This window comes from Phyllobates terribilis, unplaced genomic scaffold (assembly GCF_046119375.1).
Source record: "Phyllobates terribilis strain yellow unplaced genomic scaffold, ASM4611937v1 Scaffold_4__5_contigs__length_816908805, whole genome shotgun sequence".
NCBI lineage: Eukaryota > Metazoa > Chordata > Amphibia > Anura > Dendrobatidae > Phyllobates > Phyllobates terribilis.
In genome coordinates this window covers 529,068,854-529,084,088 of record NW_027362764.1, presented here as the reverse complement: position 1 = coordinate 529,084,088, position 15,235 = coordinate 529,068,854, and positions in this window count along the sequence as shown.

Sequence of the window (15,235 nt, the reverse complement as noted above, 5' to 3'; positions counted from 1 at the left end):
TGACCATTTGATTAAGTGTTGTGTGCTTCATTTAAGTAAAGAAAAAAAAAAGTCAGGTACGCCCGTATAGCTTGTATTTCTTTCAGGGAGTACTACTTTGCAGGAAAATTTGATTGAATTTCAGGTATTTGTGGATTGTGGTTCAACACTTAATGTGATTGATAAAGGGTTTTTGGAAAAACTTAAATTGAAATCCAAACCTTTGTCATCACCTATATCTGTGATTGCAATCGATAACACTCACTTGAAATGTATTACTCACAAGGTTGCTGCATTTCCCCTCACTATCAATGGTCTTCATCAAGAAACTTTGGACTTGGTTGTATTAGAAAATTTACCCTCTCCGGTCGTTCTAGGATAGCCTTGGTTAAAACTGCACAATTCTTTGCTGGACTGGTTTACTAATATGATAAAGTCTTGGAGTCAGAATTGCTATGATAAATGATGTAATGGTCGCATTGCGGCTGTGGAAAAAGGGGAATTACCTGTACCTATTCAAGGTTTTTGGAGGGTTTTATCGGAGGAGTCGCAAGTTTTACCTCCTCATAGGGATTATGATTGCGCCATTGAGTTTGTTCCGGGAGCTACTCTTCCCAAGAGTCACTTGTTTAATCTGACTATCCCTGAAAGAAAGGCCTTGGAGGAGTACATACAGACTAGCCTGGCTGCTGGTCACATTAGACCTTCTAAGTCGCCTGTGGCAGTTGGATTTTTCCTTGTAAAAAAAAAGGACGGGGGTTTACGTCCATGTCTGGATTTTCGTGAAATTAATAAGATTATCGAACGCAATTCCTACCCATTGCTGTAATTCCTGACTGGTTTAACCAGTTAATGGGGGCCAAGTGGTTCTCTAAGATTGATCTCCGAGGGGCATACAATTTGTTACGAGTGAAGGAGGGTGATGAATGGAAGACTGCTTTTAACACTCCAGTAGGTCATTTTGAAAATCTTGTGATGCCTTTTGGTCTTACCAATGCACCTACATTTTTTCAAAACCTTATTAATGACATCCTGAGACCTTTGACTGTTAAGAATGTGGTGGTATATTTAGATGACATTTTGATTTATGCTCCAGATCTGGAGTCCCATTGGCAGAGTGTACGTGAAGTTTTGCAGTTATTGAGTGATAATTCACTCTTTGCTAAGCTGGAGAAATGTGAGTTCGCTGTGCAGAAAATTAGTTTATTGGGCTACATTGTCTCCAGCGAGGGCTTTGAGATTGACCCGGTGAAGGTTCAGGCTGTGCAGGAATGGCCTAGGCCTATTGGTTTGAAATCTATGCAGAGATTTTGGGGTTTTGCCAATTATTACTGGAAATTCATTAAGAATTTTTCTGTAATTGTTAAGCCTCTAACCGATCTCACCAGGAAAGGTGCGAATATGGTCCAGTGGACTACTGAGGCCATTGAAGCGTTTAAGTTTCTCAAAGAGAGGTTCTGTTCTGCCCCTATCCTTATGCAGCCTGATGACACCAAGCCTTTTTTTGTCGAGGTCGATGCTTCATCGGTGGGGGTCAGAGCAGTTTTGTCTCAGGAGAAAAGGGATGGAGTACATCCTTGTGCCTTCTTTTCGAAAAAAAAATTTCGGAAACCAAACTGAATTATGATGTTGGAAATCGGGAGTTGCTGGCTATTAAACTCGCGTTTGAACATTGGCGTCATTTTCTGGAAAGCGCTAGATTTCCTATTCAGGTTTTCACAGATCATAAGAATTTGATCTATCTGGATGCTGCCAAGCGCTTGAATTCCCGTCAAGCTAGGTGGACACTTTTTTTTTCTCGGTTTCATTTTTCTGTTACCTATATCCCTGGTACTAAGAATGTTAAAGCTGATGCTTTATCTCGCAGCATCTCTCCTATGGTGGGTGCCGAGGAGGAGGAGAGCATTTTACAGAAAGGAGTTGTGGTGGCGGCATTAGACTCCGTTTTGGAGAATGGGATTCTGAAAGCTCAAGATGATGCTCCATCTAACACTCCCCATGGGAGGTTGTTCGCGCCTAAAACCTTTAGGAGCGATTTGTTTGTGGAGTGTCATGAGTCTCGGTTGGCAGGTCATCCAGGAATTTCTGAGACTAAGAGACTTATCAGTCACAGTTTTTGGTGGCCTGGAAGGTAGAAGGAAGTCATCAAGTGGGTGCGTTAATATACTGTGTGTGCTAGGTCAAAGGCTTCACATACTCCTGCTGCGGGGTTGCTTTGTCCTCTGGAGGTTCCTAGTGCACCTTGGACGCATCTCACAATGGATTTTATTACTGATCAGCCTGTGTCCGAGGGTTTTACTGTCATCTGGGTGGTCTGGACCGTTTTAGTAAGATGTGTCATTTGGTTCCATTCATTAAGTTGCCCTGCGCCAAGACACTCGCTAAGACCTTTGTTAAGGAGATTGTCAAGCTTCATGACGTTCCCACGGATATTGTTTCTTATAGAGGACCTCAGTTTGTGGCTCGCTTTTGGCGTGCTTTTTGTGACAGGTTGGGAGTCTATTTGTTATTTTCGTCTGGGTATCATCCTGAGTCTAATGGACAGACTGAAAGAAAGAACCAGGATGTAGAACAGGTTTTGCGTTGTTTTGTGGCAGAAAATCAAGAGGTGTGGTCTGAGTTTCTGCCTCTCGCAGAATTTGCTCTTAACAATCATACATCCTCCTCTGCTGGGTGTTCTCCTGTTTTTGTTGTACTGGGAGACATTCGTCTTTTGGTTCGTCCTCCAAATAGGGGTCGACGGTGCCGGAGGAGGAGAATTTTTCCAGTGATTTGGAGAGAGTTTGGGCAAATGTACGTTGCAACCTTCAAGAGGCTAACAAGAAGTCCAAGAAGTATTTTGACAGGAAACGTAAGGAGGTTTTGTTTACTGTGGGTGACATGGTTTGGCTGTCCTCAAGGAACTTGCGGTTGAGGATTCCCTCTAAAAAACTGGGTCCTAAGTTTGCGGGTCAATTTAAAGTGCTTCAGGTTGTTAACCCGTCTGCGGTTAGGTTGGATGTCCCTACTTCCTGGAAGATTAATCCTGTGTTTCATGTTTCCTTGTAGAAAAAGGCTGATGTATCAGATAGGGATTCCACTGTCACAGTTCCTCCTATGGTGGAAGATGGCGAATATGAAATTTCTCGTATCTTGAGTTCTAGATGGCATAGAGGGAGATTACAGTATATCGTCTCCTGGAAGGGTTTCGGTCCCGAAGATAACTCTTGGCTAAGGGCGGATGATGTCTCTGCTCCTAGGCTTGTTAGAGCTTTCCACAAGAGGTTTCCGGATAGGCCTGGACCTGGAGGATCCGGAGGATCCTCATAAAAGAGGGGGTGCTGTTAGAACCCTCCTGTTTGTTTTTTCCATCTTGTGTTTTGCGGTCACGTGACCATCTGCATTTTTATTCCAGCTCCGCCCTTTTGGCTGTGCTGGCCTTCAGTGTTGTTTGACTGTTTTGCTAGCCAGATGCTTCTGTGCCTATCTCTTAGTTCTTTTAGGGACCCCTTCCTTTATGCTATAGGTCTTCGTTCAGACTAGCCGAGGACTAAGGCGGGTCTGTTCGCAAGGAACAGGAAGCCCGCTACATCATAGGGATTCAGCTTAGTCTTACTGTAGGGATAGCTTTCCCCTTTCTTTCCTTAGTACTTGTTGCAGATCATAACAAATATGGCTTTTGGCAGATCGGTATTTTCTGTACCTACCGTTAGTAACCGTCACTTGATGACCCTCCAACCCCATGGAGGAACACTTTTGGAACATGGACTTATGAAAAAATTAATTATACTCAGTCCTAATGGACCTTTCTTTCTGATTTTTTTGCCTTTTTATTTGCTGGCTAGCACACATTGACAATTGTGTATATATAACTTTTGAGGGAATGTTAAGGGTTTTTTCTACGTTACAACATTTATATATGTTTCCTTTTATCTTGATGGTTTATATCAGGGGTGGGGAACCTCAGGCCACTGGCCGTTTACGGCCCATGATGACCTTTTATCCTTTTCCCAGGCAGATTCCTGGGGACCGTAGTGCTTGGGCCGGCAGCTGTACTTTGATGGCCGCCGGCCCATTAACATCTTCTTGCTATGTGAGCATACGAATGCAGTGTTCACTACTGAATGCTGAGGTGCATGCAATGAAAGTTTACGTCCTGACACCAGCATCTGCTAGCATCAGGACATACTTTGTGGGCGGAGTTAGCGCACAATTTGTATGGTCCCCAAAGGATGGTATAAATATCCAAATGGCCCTTGGCAGAAAAAAAGATTCCCCACCCCTTGTCTAAATAATAAATGATTCATGTCAGATAGATCACTTCTTTTCAGTATGCCTGTTTAGTATGAGGGTACAGACTAAAGTCCTGTAGGTATCAGCCAATGATGTGTAGGGCCACCATATTATTATTTTATTGTAGGGTGCCAACTTCCACCTTCAGGAGAGATTAAGCAGGTAAAGTGTATTTTCCCAACAACCCTTCCATTATTGTTATTTTTACTTTAAAATGCTACTAATGACAACTTATTGGTCATGATTTAAAGGGGAGAATCAAATCTTTTCTGTAGTATTAAAAAAGCATTAAAAAGTCTGCTTTATATCTGCCCCAAAATCACATCAACTAAGGGGGAAAACGTATAAAAGAAACACAGCAAACACACAATAATCAGAGAAGATTGTTTTTGCGTTGTATAGTGAGGACATCTGCAGAAAAAAGCAGAAGAAAGAACACAGCATCTACACTACATGTAAACTACAGTTGAAACTAGTTTACATACACTATACAAAAGACACGTATGCTTGTTTTTCTCAATATCTGACATTAAATCAGAATAAACCTTTCCTGTTTTAGATCAATTAGGATTACCATAATTTTTAATATTTTCCAAATGCCAGAATAATGAGAGAGAATGTTTTAAGGCAAATTTGTTACTTACTGCAAAGTCAAAAGTTTACATACATTTCATTAGTATTTGCTACCATTACTCTTAAACTGAATGACTTGGGTCAAACATTTGGGATATCCTTCCTCCAGCTTCTCACAATAATTGGTCGGAATTTGGGCCCATTCCTCCTGACAAAACTGGTGTAACTGATCCAGGTTTGTAGGTCGCCTTGCTTGCACCTGGTGCATTCAGCTTTACCCTTAAATTTTCAATAGGATTGAGATCAGGGCTTTGTGATGGCGACTCCAAAACATTGACTTTGTTATCCCTAAGCTACTTTGTTACCATTTTGTCAGTATGCTTTGGGTCATTGTCCATTTAGAAGACCCATTTCAGCCCAAGCTTTAACTTCCTGGCTGATGTCTTGAGATGTCGCTTCAGTATTGCCAAATAATCTTCTTTTCTCATGATGCCATCTATTTTGTGAAGTGCTCTAGTCCCTCCTGCAGCAAAACAACCCCACAATATGATGCTGTCATCCCCGTGTTTCACAGTTGGGATGGTGTTTTTAGGCTTCCAAGCTTCTCCCTTTTTACTCCAAACGTAACGATGGTCATTATGCCCAAAAAGTTCAATGTTTGTTTCATAAGACCACAGGACATGTCTCCAAAAATTAAGGTCTTTGCTCCTGTGTACATTTGCAAACATTAATCTGCCATTTTTATGCTTCTTTTGGAGTACTAGCTTCTTCCTGGCAGAGTGGCCTTTCAGCCCATGTTGATATAGTTCTCATTTCACTTCCGCCATCATCTTCACAAGGTCTTTTGCTTTTGTCCTTGGGTTGATATGCACAAGATGGACCAAAGCACGTTCATCAGAAGCTTCCAAACACATCATCATATGGGCAGTCCAGAATTGTTTAAAGGCATAGTAATCTTAGTGTATGTAAACTTTTGACTTTGCAGTAAGTAATAAAAATGCCTTAAAACATTCTCTTTCTCTCATTATTCTGGCATTTGGCAAATATTAAAAATTATGGTAATCCTAATAGACCTAAAACGGGAAAACTTTATTCTGATTTCATGTCAGATATTGAGAAAAACAAGCATATGTGTCTTTTTCTATAGTGTATGTAAACTTTTGGTTTCGACTGTACATGTCAAAACGGGATCAGCATTACATTTGTTACTTTTTCTCTATTAAACCCTTAAAAAAAGTATCAATAATTTTTTACACCATTTACTGATCTCCATAAATGATCTGATCCGTGCTGCACCATTCGTTATGATTACAGGGACACAATTATGATTTATTATGTATATTATTTATTAAAAAAGACTCATTAAAAATGACATTTTTTTCATTATCAAGTGTTTTTCGTCATTTTTTTGTAATTTTATAAGATGAAAAATTACAAATCTTTTATTCTCCCTCTACAATACAAATACATAATTTGCACACAGCAGTGTATTTCTATCAGTACAAACTACCTGTGAAGTGAAAGCCTGCAATACAGATCAAGTACAACTGAGGTATTTGTAGTGAATTAATTGTTCTTCCTAGATCGATTACCTATACCTGTCCTTCAATAATGTATTTTATAAGAGAGTAGTTTAATTCCTGTGTACTAGAATTTGAGATTTTTTGTGTTTTTGTATTTTTTTTCATACCCCCTACATAAGCAATGCCTGACACAGTATACTATAATCAAAACTGCCATACATGCCGGGGTCCACCTGCATCCTGCATATACTGCAATGGAGATGTGGCTACACTTACACTCCCTGACAGAAGTTATGTCGCTTATCCTTGCTATGTAATTAAAAGCTTATAACCTGACGTTAAATTCATCCATTGGTTTTATAAATTACTCTTTTGAAAGCTGAAACCCTCCCAAATTTGGTTTAGGTTAAGAATATAAATTGGCATCAATGCTGAAATATTGATCATTTAATGAACACAGAATGGTCAGATTTTGGCAAGACAAAAGTTTTGTCGCCTGGTGATATAATGCATCCAATTCCTAGTTTACATCCTCATCAGTGCTCAGTAAATGATCGGTTAATTAGTGAGTGTGTATAAAAAGAAACCCAGCACCCCAGACCTTCACTTTAACTGCAACTTGAGCTCTGACAACATGCCAAAAATCCACCCTGCGACCAAAGGCTTGATTATCAAGAGGCTGAAGACCAGATCCACTTCAGAGGTGGCAGGCACCTTTAATGTGTCTTAGGCTGGGTGCCCACGTAGCGTTTTTCAAGCGTTTATGCTGCGGAATTTCCACAGCATAAACACTTGTGAAACGCTAGGTAATCCGCACCCCATGGTTCCCAAGGGGATTCCGCATGTTCTATGCACATGCTGCGGATTTTTCCGCAGCGTTTATGCTGCATACAAAAATCCGCAGCATGTCATTTAATTTTGCGGAAGCGCAGCGGAACTCCCGCCATTGACTTGCATTGAGACGCATAGAAACCGCGACTGTACATTTGTACAAGCGGCTTCTATGCGTCTCTATGTGCGGATGGTACCCAGTTCTGGAGGAGAGGAGACTCTCATCCAGACCTGGGTACCATTGTACCTGTAAAAAAAGAATAAAATAACAAATAAAGTTTATTCTCACCTTTCCGAAGGCTTCTCTCTGAATGCCGGCATCGCTTGAGGACCTGCGGTGACGTCACAGTCATGTGACCGCAGGCCCTTCACCGCTCTGTCTCGCGATATGCCGGCAGCCGGGAACCAGACAGGAACGAGCGCTGCTGCACACACCGGGGCCTCGGGGGTGAGTATAGCTTTATTTTGTTTTAATTTTTACGGTTCACAAATCTGCATGCGTTTTTTCTGCCAGGGAGATGCAGAAATGCTGCAGAAATTTTCTGCTTCATTTCTGCATCGTGGGCACATAGCCTTAGCTTCAAGTACAATGAATTAAAAAAAGATTTTAAGAGACTGGAGATGTGTTTGACAAGCCCAGGTCCAGCAGACCCGGTAAGACAACTGCTCAGGAGGAACGTTTGTTGGTTAGAAAATCCAAAGCAAGCCCCTCTTCCACTGCAGCAGAGCTCCAACAGGCCTGGTCACCTCAAGTCCCTGTGTCAACTAGAACAGTTTGTAGGATTCTGTCTCGAAATGGCCTCCCTGGTCGAATCAGTGCCCAGAAGCCAACACTAAACAAAAGGCAAATAAAAAGCATTTGCAAAGTCCCACAGCCTGCTAAACAGATGGATGCTGGAAAAGTGGCAGAAGGTGGATTTCGCTGATGAATCTTCAGTAGAATTACACCACAGCCGCTGCAAATACTGCAAGAGACCTACTGGAGCCCGTATGGATCCAAAATACACCCAGAAAACAGTTACATTTGGTGGCGGAAAGATCATGGTCGGGGGTTACATTCAGTATGGGGGTGTGCGAAACATTTGCAACGTGGAAGGAAATATCAATAGCCTAAAATATCAAGAAGTATTAGCTACCTCTTACATTCCAAATCATAAAAGGGGTCAAATTCTGCAGCAGGATGGTGCTCCATCTCATACATCCATCTCTACAACAAAGTTCCTCCAGGCAAAAAAGATCAAGGTGCTCAAGGACTGTCCAGCCCTGTCACCAGACCTGAACATCATTAAGCATGTTTGGGGTAGGATGAAAGAGGAAGCTTGGAAGACAAAACCAAAGAATCTAGATGAACTCTGGGAGGCATGTAAGACGGCATTCTCTGCTATTCCTGATGACTTCATTAATAAATTGTATGAATCATTGTTGAACCGCATGGATGCAGTCCTTCAAGCTCATGGAAGTCACACAAAATATTAAATATGACTCTAATAACAGCACAACTTCGTTCACCAATCTTATGCAACATATATTTGTATTTTAAGATAATTATTTGTTTGAATATCACATTACTTTCTGTGGGCGACAAAACTTTTGTCTTGCCAAAATCTGACCATTCTGTGTTTATGAAATGATCAATATTTCAGCATTGATGCCAAATTATTTTCTTAACCCAAACCAAATTTGGGAGTGTTTCAGCTTTCAAAAGAGTAATTTATAAAACCAATGGATGAATTTAACGTCAGGTTATAAGCTTTTATTTACATAACATGGATAAGCGACATAACTTCTGTCAAGGACTGTACAACACAGCCATCTTTCTATTCAAATGTATGGAGAATATGTTGGTTGGAATTTGTGAACAAGGGTCAGGCATGGGTGTAACGACCACAAACGCAGGGGTCAAGAAGGCGACAGTGCCCGTGCAGCAGAAACCTCAGCTGGATGTGCATCCTTGGACAGAGCTGTCGTGTCTGTGTGCAGCAATACACGCTGCAGGTCAATCAGAGGCCAGCAGCTGACATCAGTGTGCACGTCACTGGGGGCGCAATGCAGTGATGTCATATGCTCCCGAAACTTGCACGCTGAAGTCAGCTGCCGGCTTCAGAAGGGGACATTGAGCAGTAGGGGAGCGGTTGGAAGATAAGTATAATTGTTTGGCTTTTTTCTATGTATTAAACAGCATGATAAATAGATAATATATGAATTGTAATCTCATTTTCATTACTCAAGTAAATTAAAATGCCTTATCTTTGATGTAATTACATCTTCATAGGGTAATTCAACCTAAGTTCACACTGGTTTTATGGTACTTATATTAGAAGGAACTGCAAAATTGTAATATGATATATTTGTGCTGTGGGAATTTTATATCTGAAAATAATTACTAAAAGGCTTCAGTATTATAAAGTGAATTCACAACAGCAATGTAAATAATTAAATCACATCCCTAAAATGCAAATATATGAGTCATAGATATTACTCCATAGCAATTAACAATGACAGAGGATATAAAGAGTGTACAGAGAAAATAGGAAAACACGGTGAAGATAGTTTAAGAATCTCAGATGATCAAATCTTTTAAAATTTTAATTCCATGGCTTCATTGAAATGTTCCCACTATATCTATTTGCAGTGAATTGATTCTGTATTTTGCAAAAATAAGGCTGTGCAGCACTCACTGGTGGGGTGCTCAAATAGGAATCCATTCCAATATTATAATAAATAGTTTTGTCACTCCAAAGACTCATTCAATAAAAATAATTTATTAAAACAAGGTGTCTATTTGTTGGCAAAAAATCAGTACATATCAGAGGTAATGCCATCATTACCTGTGATCATGGCATTACCTGTGATACGTACAGATTTTTTCTTCAGTGTCCTTTTTGACACTAATATACATTCAGTTTTTTTCTTTTTCAGCTCCTCATAAAGGCATACATATCCTACGTTAACAACACCTTGGTAATATACTGTATGTTTTTCTTTCTTTTCTTCTCTCTCTCCCTCCCTCCCTTTTTTTTTCTCTCCCTCCATTTTTTTCCCTTTTTTATGTTATCATGTTCTCCACAACCTCTTTTAGTTAAAATATAAGAGAGTTCTAAGTACTCACATATATATGGTCTTGTTTCTGGAGCCATCTTCATTTTCTCTTACTGAGACATGGTCTTCATATTTAATATTCCTTCCATCAATATTATTGCACTTATTATGTACCTTCTAATGATATTGTATATCATTGTAATCTTATTCCACAGTCCATGTTGCAAGAAGGCTTTATATGTCTATTTCTTTTGATTGTGTATATGATCTTATACTGATTGTTGTTTATTATTTTATAGTTCCGAGGAAGGCCATAATTGGCCGAAACGTTAATTTTACCAACAAGTGAACACCATGTATTACTAAATTATTTTTCTGCATGAGTCTTTGGAGTGCCAAATCTATTTATTATGATTTAGTATTTTGGTTCGGAGGTCTACCAATCATAAAGCACAGTATATGGTCACCAAGGTAGATAGTAATATTAAAATATAACTTTTAATTCAAATCTCTAAAATAGGGCTCATGAGAAAACATGTATAGACAGTGTAATAACTTGGTGACCTAAATGGTCTCACAAGTGATAAGCTTATTAATAGATATAAGCAAAAAGGAACATTCTCACCAAGTGGTTGTCCTATACAGGTAGACCTAGGTCAGCTCCGGTTAAAGCAACTTTCAGATGCCCAGACTGGGAGAGAGAGGAGGGGGGCATTATCACCAACATACCACACATTTCCCCAAAAGTCCCACAAAGATCCTGGAATGTTGATGCTCCTTAAGACTTAAGGTAAGGCGTTTTGTCATATACTCATCAAGTGAGATGGGGTACATATCATGGTGACCATTAAGGCTGAGGCTTCAAAATCGCCACTCCAAAATAATAGTAGAAGAATAGATAACTGTGAGGAGAACATGACGTCCATGTTCAATATGTATGCTTTACTCCAAGATCAGGTACGCCACTTCCTGGGTGTCTTGTCTTGGAGCACATGAGTGACGCGCACACATCACTTCCAGTATGCTCTTCATCAGGGATATCATCATATCCAGTTTCCATCTCTCCATCGAGTGCAAACTTGTACCGCACGTGTTGTAAGGACACGGGGTCAGTGGGTGCTCTCGTCCGCTGGCCCCGCCGCCTTTAGAAAGACAACGTGGACCAGGGCTCATCCCCAATGAACGCCCGAACTCCTCAACCATGGGCGGAACATGAGTTCAAGTCTCCAGGTCCAGATGAATTACACCCCAGAGTACTGAAGGAGATCGTAGAAGAAATTTTAGAACCACTCTCCATAATCTTTGAAAATTCTTGGAGAACAGGAGAAGTCCCAGAAGACTGGAGAAGAGCAAATGTTGTTCCTATCTTCAAAAAGGGGAAGAAGGTGGACCCAGGGAACTATAGGCTGGTGAGTCTGACTTCTATACCAGGAAAGATATTTGAACAAATTATTAAACAACATGTATGTAAGTACATGGATAAGAATGAAGTGATTAACCAGAGTCAGCATGGGTTTGTAACTAACAAGTCATGTCAGACTAACTTAATTTCCTTCTATGACAGAATCACTGACTGGGTGGATCAGGGAAATGCTGTAGATATAGTATATCTTGACTTCAGCAAAGCATTTGACAAAGTATCTCACACCATCCTTATTGAAAAAATGACCAAGTATGGAATGGACAAGGCAACTGTTAGGTGGGTTCATAACTGGCTTAGTGATCGGACTCAAAGGGTGGTTGTAAATGGCTTCACATCCAGCTGGATGAATGTCTCAAGTGGGGTACCACAGGGCTCCGTACTGGGACCTGTATTGTTCAACATCTTTATCAATGATTTAGATGAAGGAATTGAGGGTAAACTGATTAAATTTGCTGATGACACAAAGCTAGGAGGGATAGCTAATACTAGAGAAGAGAGAGAGAGGATTCATAAAGAACTAAATAAACTGGAGCAGTGGGCAGCAACCAACAGAATGGTTTTTAACAGGGAAAAATGCAAAGTACTACATCTGGGCAATAAAAATGAAAAAAGCATATACAGAATGGGAGGAATAGAGCTAAGCAACAGTACATGTGAAAAAGACTTAGGTATACTAATAGATCATAGACTGAACATGAGTCAACAGTGTGATGCAGCAGCAAAAAAGGCAAATACAATTCTGGGATGTATTAACAGAAGCATACAGTCTAGATCACGTGAAGTCATTATCGGTCTTTACTCCTCTTTGGTCAGACCTCATCTGGAATACTGTGTACAGTTTTGGGCACCACATTTTAAAAAAGACATAGACAAACTGGATCAAGTTCAGAGAAGAGCGACCAGAATGGTGACTGGTCTGCAAACCATGTCCTATGAGGAACGGTTGCAGGATTTGGGAATGTTTAGCTTGCAAAAAAGAAGACTGAGAGGAGACTTAATAGCTGTCTACAAATATGCCAAGGGCTGTCACATTGTAGAAGGATCATCTTTATTCTCATTTGCACAAGGAAAGACTAGAAGCAATGGGATGAAACTGAATGGGAGGAGACACAGATTAGATATTAGAAAAAACTTTTTGACAGTTAGGGTGATTAATGAGTGGAACAGGCTGCCACGAGAGGTGATGAGTTCCCCTTCAATGGATGTCTTCAAACAGAGGCTGGACAGACATCTGTCTGAGATGATTTAGTGAATCCTGCTTTGAGCAGGGGGTGGGACCAGATGACCCAGGAGGTCCCTTCCAACTCTACCATTCTATGATTCTATGATTCTATGATTCTATGATTCTAACACTACTCAGACAACACAGGGTGAGGGAATCACAATATGAAGGCTTTATTGGATCCCCAACAACTAACAGCATATAACACATAACCAGCACAGCACAAATTGTAACAGGCAACAGAGTCTCACCCTTCCGCTGGCTCACCAGGGTTTTAGATTCTTCGTATCTCAGATCTTCCTGGACTATTTACTCTAATCCAGTGGTCCCCTTATTTTGGCAAGCACCCACCCAGAAAGAAATAATGCCAGAGTTTGGAACTGAGAAAGCATGGCAAAGTCTGTAACCAGGTGACCGAAATGTCCCAACCTGGGTTGCGTCCTAGGCGGTCGTTGTTCTCCCATTCGAGTCCGAAGATCCTAAATTAGCTGCCTGTCTTCAAGCTTGTGCACCTGCAGTCGGGACTGACATCCCTAGGCTGAGGGCAGTAGACAAAAATCTCCTGGTCAACTGAACAGTCCTCCTGATATACCCTCAGCCCTCATTGCAGGATACCGGGGACTTCACGATTTTTGGAATAAGACTGTCTTTTCATTGGCTGGATCTCAAGTCCCATATAACCATTTTTGGTCGTATTGCAGTCCAGGCAAGGGAGAGCCACATACTTATTGATATAGTCCTACAATGGAATGCTAGTAGGAGACATTCAGTTAGCAAGTTATGACATTAGATTAATGATGGCTGAGGCAATTTGCATAGAGTCAACAATCCACATGGTAATGCAATGGCATTCTAATAGGATTAAATTCCTCTGACCTTACAGAAGAGAGATAATTGCATTACCTAGGTTAACATCACCAACATCAACAAGACTCTAGAAACAATGGGTATACAAAATAGTGTCCAGCTAGATTGTAAGAACTTAACCCATGAGTGGCATATTACGAGTTCGCCACAAAATACCAAATTGTCCGGATAAATAAGAAATCATCCTATGTTGTATATAAAAGGGGTCCATTTCGTCACACCTGTCACTAGTCTGCGTCCATTAATGGACCGCACTCGTGAGGCGCATCACAGTCATCCATCACAGTGGTGAATATCCCCACCAGGAAGAGCCAAGGACATGCAAATGTAGATATAGGCAATATCCTCATTCATGTATTTAAATAGGAGGGGACAGGTAACACTTTTTGAAAATATATAAACACAGCCAGTCTCCTACACCATCCTATTGAAAACAAAGGGAGGGGAATAACATTTAAACATTGCTAAACCCACACATATAGACTATTCCTACAACTTCCAAAGGTTTTAGTAGGCAGAATGCCAGAAGTTGGCACTGGTGGCAACCTTTTTCAAAGACATCAACAAAAATGGTGAATGTATGATTAGAGTCAATAAAGATGAGTATATGGTTGGCAGTCAAAAAGGAGGGAGGACGGACATGGGAAGAAGGCTGGTAGAGGGGAGGACAATTGGTATGAAGAGTGAGGAGGAGTGCCTATTAACAAACTCCTACCTGGCAGTGGAGGTTGGCACCATAGGGGAAAACGAGATTGACGCACCACTCGACAGCGGCTGTCCCTAGGTATCCCTGTAAGTCCCTATTCTAAAGGAAACAGCTGAAAGAAAGGTCTCATTGAGACCTAATGGAAATTGTGTCTTGAGACGATATATCCATCTCGTCTCACGTTTCAAGACGAGTTGATCCCAATTTCCTCCCCTCTTAGGGATGTTGAGTTTGTCAATGCCCATGAATGACAAAAGTGGGGTGTCCCCATTATGATTGAAGTTAACGTGCCTCGGTATCTCTCTTATTGGCAAAATCTCGAAGGATCTACCTGTATAGGACAACCACTTGGTGAGATTACTCCTTTTTGCTTATATCTATTAATAAGTTTATCACTTGTGAGACCATTTAGGTCACCAAGTTATTACACTGTTTGTTTATACATGTTTTTTCATGAACTTTATTTTAGAGCTTTGAATTAAAAGTTATATTTTAATATTACTATCTACCTTGCTGACCATATACAGTGAATTGATTTACCTCGAATTGCACATACTGCTAAGCCTTCAATTGCCTGGAAAACATGTGTAACTAGTGATGAGCGAACGTGCTTGCTACTGCTCGGTACTCGCCTAAGCGTCTTACTACTCAAGATGCTCGGCGCACTGCGAGTATTTATTGGTTGCTCGGGCGGGAGCTCGGGGTCGCCTGTTTGGCGCTCTTTAGAGAGCCAATGAACATGCAGGGATTGCCTGCCACACACTGTAATACCGTAACCATGTTGGTTGTGGCATTACAGT